The 17,214-nt window shown below is 30.7% G+C and overlaps 1 protein-coding gene across 1 annotated transcript in view; it reads right to left on the reverse strand.

Moving 5' to 3' along the window:
* LOC111420585 (nuclear transcription factor Y subunit gamma) overlaps nt 1-17,214 on the reverse strand; it is an 83,771-nt gene that overhangs the window by 59,579 nt on the left and 6,978 nt on the right. Inside the window, exons 2-5 of the mRNA XM_071195425.1 lie at nt 7,608-7,684; nt 6,819-6,944; nt 5,609-5,683; nt 4,870-4,905 (exon numbers count right to left, since the gene is read on the reverse strand). The gene's annotated coding sequence lies outside the window, so the exon portion shown is untranslated. The remainder of the gene's footprint in view (nt 1-4,869; nt 4,906-5,608; nt 5,684-6,818; nt 6,945-7,607; nt 7,685-17,214) is intronic.

Raw genomic sequence — 17,214 nt, forward strand, 5'->3', positions numbered from 1 at the left:
AGGGCTACGTGCAGGCCATTCTATTCTGCTGATATCCAAAAAAATGTATTAAGCATAACACTCTCCTGCTCTCTCTCGACCAGCTGGAGAGTACAAGCCGAACCTCGTCTGAGAACAGTACGTTTCGCCACTTTGCATTGGTCCACTGAAGATAATCTCGTGGAAATTGTAATCGAGCAACACGAAGTTCTCAAAGCAAGTATGGTCCAGTTGCTGATCTCTGTGATCTTAACCCCGCTTCTTCAAATCTCCTTCTTACTGTGCGTTCATTCACGTTCATCCAATGTACTTGCTCCAGACGATTTCTTATCTCAACTGCTGTGGTATACCGATTTCGTAACACGATCGTTACAATACATCGATCATCACGGGATTATGTGGTTCATCTTCTTCCTGGTCCAGGTCGTCTGATGAAGGTCTGTCGAAATTTTTGAATGGCGTGACAAACTATACTCTGTATCGCGCCAAGAACACGAGCGGTATAACGAATGTGCTGCGTCTATCTTCCATCAAAGTCACTGCCTGAGTGTTTAAAACAAAATATGTAGCAAATTTTGTTGTTAACAACATTGCTCTGTTGCATTTTTGCTCTTAGATGAATAGATATCGAGAAAAATAGGAAAATATGAAAATTTGATGAATTCCTTGTTTTTTTGCAAGTTGTTGATGGTACCACTGGGGAATATAAGTATACTACAAAAAAACTTTTAGAACAAAAGTTATAGAAAATTTTATTCTTAACAATATTGCTCTCTTACACTTTTACTCCTAGATGCATAGATATTGAGAAAAATATGAAAATTTGAGAATCCTTGTTTTTTGCAAGTTGCTGATGGGAGGTACTACTGGGGAATCTAAGCATACTAGAAAAAAACTTTTAGAAGAAAAGTTGTAGCAAATTTTATTCTTAATAATATTACTCTCTTACACTTTTACTCCTAGATGCATAGATATTGAGAAAAATATGAAAATTTGAGAACCCTTGTTTTTTGCAAGTTGCTGATTATAGGTACCACTGGAGAATCTAAGCATACTAGAAAAAAACTTTTAGTACAAAAGTTGTAGCAAATTTTATTCTTAACAATATTACTCTCTTGCACTTTTACTCCTAGATGCATAGATATTGAGAAAAATATGAAAATTTGAGAATCCTTGTTTTTTGCAAGTTGCTGATGGGAGGTACTACTGGGGAATCTAAGCATACTAGAAAAAAACTTTTAGAAGAAAAGTTGTAGCAAATTTTATTCTTAACAATATTACTCTCTTGTACTTTTACTCCTAGATGCATAGATATTGAGAAAAATATGAAAATTACCTACCTTACAGAAGGTAAGACTTAAAGGTATTCTTCTTGTCTAGCAACAGTTAACGATGTTAACGACACTAAACGTCACTGAAATGTTTTCGTCAATTTCCATGGCTTGGTTTAATTTCTGATGGTGCTGCCGAAGAAGCTGCGTTATCCTTTAGAGCTTGTAACTTTGGTGTTAACAATAATAGGAAGTTGAACAAAAAACAGAAATCATCAGAACAGACGAGACTACAAGCTTCTTGTGTTTAAAATTAATTTCTTTTGTCGGTGCACCCCATAGCAAGCTTCAAAGTGTTATTAAAGCGTTATTAACCATTGCTGAAATTGAAGAGCGCCAAAATGGGGAACGCACCTACAGAAATATTAGAAAAGGGTAGACCTTTCTAATAAAAAAAAACCTTAGTCAAATCGAGCAAAACATTCAAAAGTTATTGCAGTTTGAACCTTGTCATTATTTTAGGTGATGCATTTTTTTTGCCGCTGAGTGTAGTTTTATGGAATTAACTTTTTTGAACAGCCTATACAGTAGTGGTGGAACGGATATCCGGCAATTTTTTAAAATCCGACCGGATACCGGATAGTTACCAAATATCCGGCTTTGGCCGCTCATTATAACAATCCTAATACGATATATAAAATCTCTTCTTGCAGTTTGGTCTAGTTTTCTTCTCTTCACTTGCAATTAATCATCACATTCATTACTAACAGAACTGTCGCTGCTATTACTTTCAATTATTAATTAGCCGTTTCGAAAAATCACTTTTAGTTCTTGAGAAATTAATTTTTGAAATAATTTTTTCGAATTTTCCAATTTTCGCCGATTAGGTTTTAAAAATTCGTATAAAATCGATTTCTTGGAATATGAGTATGAAATGTCCCAAAATGTTAATAAAAGTGTCCTCTTTCCAATGAACCAACCCGTTTTGAAAAATAACTTTTAGTTTTTGAGAAAACAATATTTGAAGTTTTGATAAAATTTTCGATGTTGCAATTTTCATCGATAATTTTCAAAATTCGCTATAAAATTAATTTTTTGAAGGATCCTTGTGGAAATATCACCAATTATTAATTAAAGTATCCTCTTTTTAATGCAGAAAGCCGTTTTGAAAAATCACTTTTAGTTTGTGAGAAATAAATTTTTGAAATAATCTTCAATTTTTTCGAATTTTACAATTTTCTCCAATTTAATTTTAAAAATTCGTATAAAATCCACTTCTTGGAATATGAGTATGAAAATTTCCCAAAGTGTTAATAAAAGTGTCCTATTTCCAATGAACCAACCCGTTTTGAAAAATAACTTTTAGTTTTTGAGAAAACAATATTTGAAGATTTGATAAAATTTTCGATGTTGCAATTTTCATCGATAACTTTCAAAATTCGCTATAAAATTAATTTCTTGGATCCTTCTGGATCCTTGTGGAAAGATCACCAATTATTAATTAAAGTATCCTCTTTTTAATGCAAAAAGCCGTTTTGAAAAATCACTTTTAGTTCTTGAGAAAAAAATTTTTGAAATAATCGTCAATTCTTTCGAATTTTGTAATTTTCGCCGATTAAGGTTTAAAAATTCGTATAAAATCGATTTCTTGGAATATGAGTATGAAAATTTTCGAATACGTTTTGAAAAATAACTTTTAGTTCTTAAAAGAAAAATATGTATTTGAAAAAAAATTTTTTTACGAATTATGAATTTAAAAATTTTTAATATAGGCAACTTCTATGACACATCATCTAAATAAGTTGCCTATATTCAAGAATAAATTAATAAATATTGAAATAATCTAAAAAGTGTTGATTAAACTCAAATAATTTTTTTTATATAAACATTATAGTGTAAATAAAAATAGAATAGAATAAAATAGAAGGTTGTTGCGAAATATTTGTTTGTTAAAGACTACGTGGGAACACATTGAAAACGTGCGCTTCGTTATTTATGATCCCTTTCGATTCAAAACGTTTTATCGGGTAATGTTTAAACCCAATACGAATTTAACGTAACAAAATTTAATATGATGTTTTATGTTTTCGTATAATACTCGTTCTGCTCTACTTTCATAGTAAAACTCAAATATGTAACGTCCAGTTTTAGAAAGTTGGATTCTAAGAAAGAAAAAATTCCATTCCCCACAAGTTTAAAACTAGAAATTAGCGAAACTAACCCGAAAATCGTATTACTCGAATTCTTCATCATATTAAGTGTACTTAATTTTTTTCACACTCGCACTAAATGGACCATTGTTTCTTTTTTTAGAGATTTTTTCGGTGGCACGCTTTTTGGTTGGGCAATTTCGTTTACAACACACGCACGCGTCTTGTGGTGTAAATTCAAAAACAATGGTCCGTAGATAAATTCAAGTACGAAATTATTTTTTTTTTAATCGAGATTTAAAAGAAAAAGGATATGGTGAAGGTATCTCTTGGTGTATGTGTGTGTTGGCGTTGTACAGATTTATTTTTGCGCATTAGAAAGTTCAAGGATATTTCTTTATACATCCGTCGATGCCATTCTTAATTGTAATTTTAGGTCAATTTAATTAAATTAAAAAAAAAAAACTTGTTCAAAAAATAATTAAGGTTTTTTTATAGAGGTGTCCCAGAAGAAACACTATTTTCAATCATATTTGTGATGATTTATGCTAAATACACACTTCCTAATATCACAAGCTTAGAGGAAAGTGGAAGAAATCCTATCTCTACGCCTTGACAAAGAAGTGAAACATTCAGTTACTAGTTCCGTGATTACTACAGCTAATTGCAAGAAGCTAAAATAAGATTATAAAATAGAAGATAAAATCCATTCCAAGTTGTTCAAAATCATATAAAACTGTATCTAACAATGTTCGAAAGAAACCTACAACGTTGCAAAATAGTTCAAAATGATTAAAAATTGGTTGGTAATGTTTGAAAACTTGTCTAAATGATTGCAAAATGATTTATAGCTATTTCAAGTTGTTCCAAACCATATGAAGCAGCATCAAATGTCGTTCAAAATAAGTCTATAACGTTGCAAAATTTTTAAAAGTGATTGAAAATTGGTTGGTAATGTTTGAAAACTTGTTTTATCAAAATGCCAAAATCTTTGCACTGCAACTTTATGATATTACACTGGGAGAGGATACAAAGACAAGGTTGATGAGGGAGAATCCTCAACTGGAGAAGACAAAATCTGCTAATCGTGAGAAAAAGAATCATACAAAATACACTACCAAATAAGACCATGCTCCGAGAGCTGGCAACTGCGCAAATTTTAAGTTTATGCTAAAAAAGTTTCTGCAGAATTTACAAATATGCACTACAGAATGTTCTTCTTGTCTAGTGTCATTATCGTACAGTATAAAAACAAAGATGTACTAAGATGGTTGTCAGCACGCTTTGGATTTAAGTTCCAAACACCCGCAGCATGATAACTCATCATTCTATATAATTATATCATTATTATTTACATCTAACGATTGAATAGCTTAATTGCAAAAGAGGTGAAACATTGAAGAATGAGATAAGACTTATGAGATCTAGAACAGATCTCATAAGCATGCTTATAAAAAAAGAACACTTACCAGTATTACACGTAGACACCAGCAAAATGTCATCATCTGCAAAATTAAAAAGGAATGAATGAAGGTGGGATGGGATAAGAGATAACATTATCATTACTCTTGGCAGAGGATGGCAATGATTTGCCATCTGTACACCCATAGTTTACAATACACAGTTTATAGTTATGACCTGTATGATTTAAAATATGCTATGATATACTTTGCAGTCCGCTCCTGCACTTTACAGTAAGTAGCTCGCAGCTATAATTGCAGTAGCCTTTATAAAATGATTTATAGCTTTTCCAAGTTATTCAAAACAATAAAAAACAGCATCTAATATCGTTGAAAACAAACCTATAACGTTGAAAAGTTGTTCAGAATGATTAAAAATTGGTTGGTAATTTTGAAAACTTGTCTAAATGATTGCAAAATGACTTATAGCCATTACAAGTTGTTCAAAACCATATAAAACAGCATTTAATGTTGTTAAAAACAAACCTACAACGTTGCAAAATTTACTAAAATGATTGAAACTTGTCTAAATGTTTGCAAAATGATGAATAACTCTGCCAGGTTGTCCAAAATCATAACTGTAAAGCTATTCAAAATGACTAAAAATTGGTAAGTAATCATTGAAAGCATGTATAAATTATTGAAAACCAGCTGGTTATCACTAAAAACTTGTGTATGTCATTGGGCTCTGGTTCCAACCCAACCCAACCCAACCCAACCCATGATTATAAAAAAAAAGAACACTTACCAGTGTTACACGTAGAAACCAGCAAAATGCAATTCTTGAAGGGCGAAGAATAGAAATTTCCGAGAAATCCACCATCTGTAAAATTAAGAAGAAATGAATGAAGGTGGGATGGGGTAAGAGATGGCATTATCATTATTGTTGGGGGCAATTGCGATTTGTATACAGTACTATTTCTTATAAGTGTAGGTAAAATAGGAAACTATGATTTGCCATCTGTACACCCATAGTTTAAAATACACAGTTCATAGTTATGACACAGAATAACCAGAAGACACTGACGTCGGTTATTTGATGTAGGCGGCATCTCGTTTTATGACCTCGATTTAAAATCCGCCATCACATCGCGAGGATCCATAGGCACGATGATCGCACAATGAATGAGAAAGACAAGTTAAGCAGAAACAACTTAATTTACCATCAATAACAGCAAAAACTTGCTTCCTCATAACAATATGGCGTCAGATTTGGCACCAGTGTCACTTCTGCTTATTTTGTGGTTATGACCTGTAGTCTTCAGTTCGCAGTAATGATAATAAATTTACAGTTATGATGTAAAATATGCTATAACATACTTTGTAGTGCGCTCCTGCACTTTGCATTAAGTAGCTTGCAGCTATAACTGCAGTAGTCTTTACAAAATGATTTATAGCTATTCCTAGTTATTTAAAACAATAAAAAAACAGCATCTAACATTGTTCAAAATAACCTATAACGTTGCAAAATGGTTCAAAATAATTAAAAATTGGTTGGTAATGTTTGGAAACTTGTCTAAATGATTGCAAAATGATTTATAGCTATTCCAAGTTGTGCAAAACCATGTAAAACAGCATCTAATGTAGTTAAAAACAAACCCACAACGTTGCAAAATTTATTAAAATGATTCAAACTTGTCTAAATGTTTGTAAAATGATATATAACTCCGCCAGGTTGTTCAAAATAATTACAAACTTTTTGGTGATCATTGACACATTGTCTAAATGCTTAAAATCTTGTTCATACCTATAAAAGTTATTCAAAATGATTAAAAATTGATGAGTAATCATTGAAAGCTTGTCTAAATTATTGAAAACTAGTTGGTTATCACTAAAAACTTGTGTATATCATTGTGCTGTGGTTCCTAGCTATGCCAAGTTGTTCAAAATGATTAAATTATCAAATTAAGTTTAAATTTGTTGAAAAATATAACATTTTTATTCAATAAAATACTTACTAACACTACCATTGATGCCATACTTTTCTTTCAGTATGTTCAGGAAGACACCGAAACTAAAAACGCCGCTTCCGGTCCGAAATTCTTCACTTTAAAGTTGGTGAAAGTGCCTTAGTAATTCATTCACTGTAAAGAAGAAGACAATACATTAAAAAAGAACTCCTACACTTTGCAGTAAGTAGTTTGCAGCTATAACTGCATTAATCTTTACAAAATGATTTATAGCTATTCGTAGTTATTTAAAAACAATAAAAAAAACAGCATCTAATGTCGTTCAAAACAAACCTATTAGATTGCAAAGTTGTTCAAAATGATTAAAAATTGGTTGGTAATGTTTGGAAACTTGTCTAAATGATTGCAAAATGATTTATAGCTATTCCAAGTTGTGCAAAGTCATATAAAACAGCATCTAATGTAGTTAAAAACAAACCTACAACGTTGCAAAATTTATTAAAATGATTCAAACTTGTCCAAATGTTTGCAAAATGATGTATAACTCCGCCAGATTGTTCAAAATAATTACAAACTTTTTGGTAATCATTGACGCATTGTCTAAATGCTTAAAATCTGATTTATAGCTATAAAAATTATTCAAAATGATCAAAAATTGGTAAGTAATCATTGAAAGCTTGACTGAATTATTAAAAACTAGCTGGTTATTACTGAAAACTTGTGTATATCATTGTGTTCTGGTTCCTAGCTATGCCAAGTTGTTCAAAATGATTAAATTATCAAATTAAGTTTAAATTTGTTACATTTTTATTCAATAAAATACTGACTATACACTACCATTGATGTCATACGCCGCTTCCGACCCGAAATTCTTCTCTTTAAAGTTGGTGAAAGTGCCTCGGTAACAGATAACACTGTAAAGAAGAAGTTAATACATTAAAAACGAATAAATATTTGCTTTATTTTATTTCATATTAAATAAATTTTAGTAAAAATGATTTTAACAAATCTAAAATTTAAAACTCTCCAGATGGTTGTACGTGAATACCAAGTTCGACCTTGCTTGCAGTTTCGAATGAAAGGTGGAGTCGTTCGCTGGGCGTTACGTTATGTTACATAGTTGGTATTCCAATCATTTTCAACAATTTCACTTTCGTCATCTCGCTAACACATTTTGCAGCCTTAATATTCTATTTGATTACTTAAATATATTACTAAATAAATAATATAAAATAAATATAGTATAAAAAAAAATCATTTTTATTATTAAATTCGTATTCTGCATTCAAAATCCTTTAAAATGAGTCCAAACACGACACATTTATCTCAAAAAAATATTTATACGATCATTTTAACATTTATTAAAAAGTGAGGTTATACTTTTTATTTTTGGGTTAACTCGGTTATTTTTTAAGATAAATTAGTCGTGTTTGTACTCATTTTAAAGGATTTTTAATTTTTGATTATAATTTTTAAGTAAAATTATTTTTTTTTAAATTTTTTGATTAGAAATGTTATTTTAGAGAAGAGGAAATGAAGAAAAATTAGGTCAAACGTCCGTGAACCAAAATGTCCTTTCTCCAATCATTCTTATAATTGATACCTTGTTGCATTTAATGGTTTCGTATTTAAGTCCACGTTCGATTTAGAAACGCTCCGTTTCGGGTTGCAAAAACAATTCGAAATATGCGAACGTGGTATGGCACTTATCCAAATTATGTGTGCAAATAAGATGCTGATTTCAGCTTTAGATTTAGTAATGAAAATAAATAACGAAGTCGTTTCACGGGCGAAAAGATTTCATTTAAATGATTTATGATCGCCGAAAAGAATTCTTATTAATCCATTTCCTAATCTTCTCTTAAAACAATGTGTTACCTTGTTTAATTAAGTTTACGTAAGATTGTATCGCCTCCCACAGCTCAACTCCTAATGAATGAGTTTTTAAGCAACAATTAAACAGGAAATCTACAGAAGATTAAAAAGGAAATACTACTTTAAGAAAAGAAAGTTTTTCTTTAACAAATTAAACAAAAATTAATCTATTTTAGAGTGTGGTTAAACATTTACCGTCTTAGAAATATTACCAACATTACTTCATACCGTTTCAAATCGAAATAATTATTTCACTCCGACACAAATTACGATTTATGATTTCGCGTATGGGAACATTTTTCAATTTTGCAATACAAAATAACTCGCTTAAATAAGTTTATTATTGTGACATTTTAAATTGAAAGGGAACGTCAAAATATACTTTTTAACTAATTTTGTTTTATATTTCAAGGTTGGTACTCCCTAACTTGAAAGAACTAACACCAGAACTAACACTAGACCTAGAACTAGAAACATTTGGGTTTAGCCGCACGTCTCTCAAGACGGCTAAACCCGAATGATTCTAGTTTTAGGTCTTGTGTTAGTTCTAGTGATAGTGTTAAATTAGAACTAACACTAGACCTAGAATTAGAAACATTTGGGTTTAGCCACACGTCTTCTAAGACGGCTAAACCCAAATGATTCTAGTTCTAGGTCTTGTATTAGTTCTAGTGATAGTTCTAGTTTTAATTTAATAAAAATATGCCACAGTGATACCTTATGTTAACTAGCGCTATCTGCTACTGTCACTAGAACTAACATTAAGGTGGGTTTAGACATGCCAGTAAAGGTTTACATTACATGTACGAAAACAAAAATAAGTGACACGCCAGTTCTGCCGATCACTTTGTTTAGCCATAATAAACTATATAAACTACAACTATATGCACAAATTAGGACCTCAACGGAAACGAAAATAGATGTATTCTAGGTTTAATGTGGATAATTAAACGTTATCGTTAAATGTGTTAACGTAATTGGGATTTAATTTGAATGCAATAAAATATAACCTAAATTTGACATTAAAAAAATATGTGTTCTTGTGGATACTCATCTATGTTGTCAAGGTTACATGTTTTTAGACTCATCACTGGCGCCAGTGATTTCAGAAGGGTGCAGACTTTTCTGATCCATGCATGCATAATTTCAACTTGCATGACGGTTGATTCAGACATGTTGCATTTTATGTGGGACAAAGTAGGTAAGTACGTCCTGGTTTCTATGGAAATATATTTTAGCCAACATTGAGGTGGACATGTCATTGTATGTAAGAAAATTGTAAATTTAAACAAAATGATATTTAATGTCAAATTTGACGTTTTGGGTAATTTGATAAACGTTAAATTTTAATTCTTTTATTTTCTAAATTCCAAATGACGTTTAAATGTCAAATCATCATTGGCTACGTTCATTTATAATTTTCTTACAGTATGACATTCTAAATAACATTAATTGTTGCTATACTCTGTTTTTAAACCAGGAGGAGTAAACGCGAAAGTCAGATTTACACTAGGAAAAATCACCAGAAAATATCACTAGATATTTTGGAGGTAAATTTAAATTAATAATTATTATTATTTATTTATTTACTTATTATTGTATTTATTTTCGTTTGTTATCGTCAACACTCAACATACAAATTAACATTGAAGTTATGAGTGTATTTATTTCAAAATATAATAAAGAAGGGTTTAAGAACACAAAATTTACAATGACACGAAACTGTCGAATTGTCAATAACCTAACCTTCAAATTCAAAATTGCCTGTGTGTGAACCTTCGTCGCATTCAACCAATCACGTTCAAGGTCAATCTGGTGACAAATTTAAAATACTCCTCCTGGTTTAAAAACAGAGTATAGAAACATTCAGACATGTTGCATTTTATATGGGACAAAGTAAAGTCCCTAGATTTACAAAGTACCGCGGTTTGCCGCCATTTTGACTCGAAAGTCAAGCGGGAAATTTAAAACTATGTTGTTTTGTTGATAAAATTACGCCAAGTTTCCTTTCTTTTTTTCTCATGGTACTCTGAAGAGTCGAAAGCCCTTCTTACTGCTATTTTTGCAACTCCAAAGGCAACACGACGGCATTATTTTTGTAAATAAGTGGAAACATGCACTGACCATAGATTAAATAAATATATATACTTATATAGATGGCGTGTTCTCCACCTTTAGATTTAACGCTGTTTTTAGTTGTGACCCACGATACCAATGGCGCTAGTGAACATGCGCGGGAATTTTTAAAAATCTTTCAAATTTGATTTCCTTGATTTTTGAAAACTGTATGATAAAATTAAACAGAAACAATTTTCGCTTATAGCGAATTTGTTTCTGCAAAATTTCAACATACACAATTATCAAAAAACAATTATATAGTGTAACAGGTATTATAATGTTAATAATAAAACAAAATTTGATAAAATAAATTACATACAAGTAAAACAACGAAATAAAAAAACATATAAAATGAAGTAAAAAAAGTATGTAATAAAAAACTATAATTAAATTACAAAATTATTTTATAAATAAGCACAATTCACTTGGTTGTTTGGAAAATGACACATATAAACCCCTGATTTTATTTCTTTTAGTTACTCACTTCATTAATCAATATTAACATTAACAATACTTTCCTTTTCAATCTTCTTGTCACTCACTTGTCACTTCGTTATAAATAAACTACCAGCCTGCCATAAACAGTTTTTAGATTATTTCTTAGACAACTAAAAATAAAAAATGTGAACATTAATTCAATCGGTAAAGAAGCTGTTCTTGTGTTGTATGCTATCAGCGCCAAAGGTATCACGGGTCACAACTAAATTTATTATTGACGCATGCTTATACGGAATTAACACAGCATGGCACTGACAAGCTGTCAAACCGCCATTTTGGCTCGAATATTTCGAATACACAGGTTTCATGAACCGCAGTACTTTGATAATCTAGGGACTTTAGCACAAAGCAAGTAAGTACGCCCTTTTTAATGTCAAATTTGACGTTTTGAGTAATTTGATAAACGTAAAATTTTAATTAATTTATTTTCTAAATTCAAAATGACGTTTAAATGTCAAATCATCTTTGGCTACGTTCAGTTACAATTTTCTTACAGTATGACATTCTAAATAACATTAATTGTTGCTACTAATTGACGTTCTAACTGTCAAATTTGATCATTTTGCATCAAAAGTAGATTTTAATAACAACCTGAAATCTCGTCGCAATAAAAGAACATCGTTCCGTTGATGTTATTAGTAGTGTAAAGTTAAATTAATAACAATACGATAAATCGCTACAAATAATAATAATAAAAACCAATTCCTCTCCAACCATATTAACGTTAAACCTTCTGATGATGGCCTAATAAGCCGAAACACGTAAAGGAAATATTTTAATTGATACATCGATTAACAGTAAAATAGAAAGTAATATTTATTCAATTTACCTTAAATAATATCGATGAAAATGGATTTTATATAATAATTTTAACAAAAGTGACATTTGAATGACATCTTAAACATTAACTTTACAATTTTGTTATTCTAATTGACATGTCAACCTCAATTCTTGCTACCAATTGACGTTCTAACTGTCAAATTTGATTATTTTACATCACAGAGCTTTTAATGTCAAAAGTAACATTTAAATGATAATTTAAAGGCAAGATTGACAAGTTGACATTCTAAATGATATATTTACCTTATTTTCTGCTACCAATTGACATTGTAACTGTCAAATTTGAGCATGTACCATCACAAGTAGATTTTAATGTCAAATGTCACATTTGAATGATATCTTAATGATTAAATTTACAGTTTGACATTCTAATTGACATGGCAACTTCAATTTTTGCTACCAATTGACGTTTTAACTGTCAAATTTGATCATTTTGCATCACAAGTAGATTTTAATGAAAAAAATTACATTTAAATGACATCTTAAAAATTAAATTTACAATTTTCTTACAATTTGGAATTCCAAATGACATGTCAACCTCAATCTTTGCCACCAATTGAAGTTCTAACTGTCAAATTTGATTATTTTGCCTCACACGAAGATTTTAATGTCAAAAGTAACATCTAAATGATAATTAATTAAAGACAAGATTGACAATTTGACATTTTAAATAACATATTTACCTTATTTTCTGCTACCAATTGACAGTGTAACTGTCAAATTTGAGCATGTACCATCACAAATAGATTTTAATGTCAAAAGTCATGTTTGAATGACATCTTAATGATTAAATTTACAGTTTGACATTCTAATTGACATGTCAACCTCAATTTTTGCTATCACAAGTAAATTTTAATGTCAAAAATGACATTTAAATGACATCTTAAAGAATAAATTTACAATTTTGTTATAGTTTGACATTTTAAATGACATCTACACCTTATTTCCTACTGCCAATTAACATTCTAACTGTCAAATTAGTAAAAAGTGACATTTGAATGATGTTTAAAGATAAAATTTCCAATATTTTGTCAGTTTCTAGTTCTAGGTCTAGTGTTAGTTCTAGTTTTAATTCAATAAAAATATGCAACATAGTGATATCTTATGTTAATTAGCGCTACTTACCACTGTCACTAGAACTAACATTAGAACTAGAAACATTTAGACATGTTGCATTTTATGTGGGACAAAGTAAGTACGTCCTGGTTTTTATGGTATTAAAATTTTGTATATTGCATTTTAAGTGAAATTCACTGTATAATGTAATGTAATCTCTCCTAACTTCATGTTATTGCATTTTGAGAACTGTCAAAAGTCAAAGTATTTAAGTGTCAATCAAAACAGGTAAATTTCTGCGTAAATGTATTAATATTACATAAATAAAAATTGTAATAAATTTTAATTGCAGCCGTTATACAAGATAATTAAAAATTCCAATCATCGCCGAGCAATGACATTCTTTAAATTGGCACGATTATCTCTTGTATAACACGTAACTGGGTATCCGTTAGCCAACTGACAACACCTCAGCCATCACGTTGGAACTAATTATATTGTGGCAATAACGCCTCTTCGCGATGACTAAAAAGACGATGGAATGGTCGCACTTGAATGAACAATAAAAGCGTTGTATTTTCGCAACTCGACCGGATTCTTTGGCATAACCGGACTTTGAACGGAACTTCATTTTCTTTATAATAGAGACAAGGATATCTTAAGAACGAACTTATATTAAAAAAAATTAATTGAAAGGTATTAACCAAAAATAAATTTACAACGCAAGGGAAAAATAAATATCGCTTTCAAATCGTACAAATGCTCGTATTATGTTTAAACTCTGGATCGCTCCTATTTCAACCATTACCTAACCTCGGTAACGTAATCCTCGAGACCGCTAATAAAAATTAAAACGACGAGAGAGGATAAAATGTGCCAATCTCTTTTTATTATAAACCCAAATAAACGGTAAAAAGATTCAAAATTGATTTTAACCTGAATTTATTCCCACGAAGTTGTAATTATTATTACAATTTATTTTACGTTTCTTAAGATTTACAAGAAACGATTACTTATTGTTAGTAATCCTAGAATAGACAATAACCTTCAATAAAAAAACTTTTCCGTCAACAAGTTAAAATAAATTTTGAATTGCTTAACCTTACGGCTTCTTTGAAGCCTTACGTTTTCTTATTAACCTAAGGGTTTAAAACGACTAAATTAAAGCGAAAACCAGCTCAAGGATTTCAATCAAATCTTATTTTATCTTGGAAGATATCACGATTTCAAATTGGATTTAATTATATCTTGGGTTTAATAAAACCAGAGATATATTCATTATCATAAAGTATATTATTATTAAATATTTTTAATTCGATTCCTAATAAAACAAACACTAGAGACAGAAGTAACGCTAAATAAATTTAACAACTAAAACTAGAACTAACACTAAACCTAGAAACATTCGGGTTTATTTGGTTTCTTTCTAGTTCTACGTTCTAGTTTAATAAAAATATAGAAGAACCTAGCGCTGAATAACAATTAAAACTAGAACTAACACTAACGAACTAACATTCGGGTTTAGCCGTACGTATCTCAAGACGGCTAAACCCGAATGATTCTAGTTCTAGGTCTTGTGTTAGTTCTAGTTTTACACTAGCACTATCACTACAACTAACACTAGACCTAGAACTAGAAACATTCGGGTTTAGCCGCACGTCTCTCAAGACGGCTAAACCCGAATGATTCTAGTTCTAGATCTTGTGTTAGTTCTAGTGACAGTGCTAGTGTAAAACTGACAGTTTGAATATTAATTGGCAGTAAAAAATAAGGTGTACTAAAGTCCCTACATTTACGAAGTACCGCGGTTCATGAAGCCTGTTTTCGAGCCAAAATGGCGGTTTGACAGCTTGTCACTGCATCTCACCACTTATTTACAAAAATATTGCCGTCTTGTTGCCTTTGGAGTTGCAAAAATGGCAGTAAGAAGGACTTTCGACTCTTCAGAGTACCACGAGATAATAGAAAGGAAATTTGGCGTAATGTTTTGTTTTGTAGTTTTAAATTTCCCGCTTGACTTTCGAGCCAAAATGGCGTCAAACCGCGGTAATTTGTAAATATAGGGACTTTAAGGTGTAGATGTTATTTAGAATGTCAAACTATAACAAAATTGTAAATTTAATCGTTAAGATTTCATTAAAATGTCATTTTTGACATTACTTGTGATGGTACATGCTCAAATTTGACAGTTACACTGTCAATTGGTAGCAGAAAATAAGGTAAATATGTCATTTAGAATGTCAAATTATCAATCTTGTCTTTAAATTATCATTTAGATGTTACTTTTGACATTAAAATCTTCTTGTGAGGTGAAATGATCAAATTTGCCAGTTAGACCTTCAATTGGTGGCAAAGATTGAGGTTGACATGTCATTTAGAATACTAAATTGTAAGAAAATTGTAAGTTTAATCTTTAAGATGTCATTCAAACGTCATTTTTGACATTAAAATCTATTTGTGATGCAAAATGATCAAATTTGACAGTTAAAAGATCAATTGATAGCAAAAATTGAGGTTGACATGTCAATTAGAATGTCAAACTGTAAATTTAATCATTAAGATGTCATTCAAATGTGACTTTTGACATTAAAACCTACTTGTGATGGTACATGCTTAAATTTGACAGTTAGAATGTCAATTGGTAGCAGAAAATAATGTAAATATGTCATTTAGAATGTCAAATTGTCAATCTTGTCTTTAAATTATCATTTAAATGTTACTTTTGACATAAAAATCGCCTTGTGATGCGATATGATCAAATTTGACAGTTAGAATGTCAATTGGTAGCAACAATGAATGAGCGCGTTCACCAACTGTCAACGTTTGCAAACGGAGACCAAACTGTTGGCAATATTTTAGGTGAACGCAACCCTAACTTCAAACGTGTTTGGTAAACGGCCGCCATTTTATCAATCGTAAGATTTTGCCGTTAGCAAACGCAAACGGTGTTTAGTGTCATCTTAAATTTAAAATCAACAAAACGAATGGCAGAAGTCCGAAATTATTTATTTAATGGGTTAGTGTATACTATGTTTGAAAATGAGGAAATTCATAATAAATTGAGCGGTATGCACCTATGTATGTATGTATGTAGAGAGAGGGGTGCGTAATTTTTACGCGCACTTAGGCCCCAGTGGGCCCCTTGTGCATACTCCCTTGGAGGCTCGAGATGGTAGAGAAGATCTCGTTAGGTATGCTCGCGGTATGCACCTATAAATTAATTAAAATTGTAAATAAATGTCATTAAAGCGCCATCTGTTGTTATCAAACCTAGTAAATATGTCTATAGAAAAATCGCAATCGTAACCCGTTTGCGTTTGCCAACATAAACGGAATTCTCTGGTGAACGCGCCCAATGTTATTTAGAGTGTCATACCGGTGGTCATACTGTAATTAATTAATAACTCGGAAAATTAATTAAAACTTAACCTTTATCAAATTACTCAAAACGTCAAATTTGACATTAAATATCATTTTGTTTAAATTTACAATTTTCTTACAGTTTGATATTATTCTAAATGACATGTCAACCTCAATTTTTGCTACCAATTGACATTCTAACTGTCAAATTTGATTAGTTTGCACCACATGATGAAGTTAGATTAAATGTCACTTCTGACATTAAAAGCTGCCAAAATTTGAATGTTTGAATGTCAATTGGTAACAGAAAATAAGGTAAATATGTCATTTAGAATGTCAAACTGACAAATACAGAAGAATCTAGCACTGAATAATAATTAAAACTAGAACTAATACTAGACCTAGAAGTAGAATGTTTCAAATCTTATTTTATTATCATCATAGATGATAAGAGAGAAGATCATTCTATAAGTTCCTAAATGTAGTGCGTTCCACAGGGCTCAATGCCCATGCTACTCAACATTTTCACCACGCAACATCAAATTTTACAAGATCGCTGTGAAACTAATATCTTCGTGAGTGCTGTAGGCTCATTATAGTTTGTTGTTATAGATGAAAATAAAGTATTCCATTTTAAAACTAGTGCTGTTTATAGCTTGTTGAAACTATGTGATGGATCTTGGGATCTTAGGAGTTG

The sequence above is a fragment of the Onthophagus taurus genome, chromosome 3 (genome assembly GCF_036711975.1).
Source record: "Onthophagus taurus isolate NC chromosome 3, IU_Otau_3.0, whole genome shotgun sequence".
NCBI classification, from domain to species: Eukaryota; Metazoa; Arthropoda; class Insecta; order Coleoptera; family Scarabaeidae; genus Onthophagus; species Onthophagus taurus.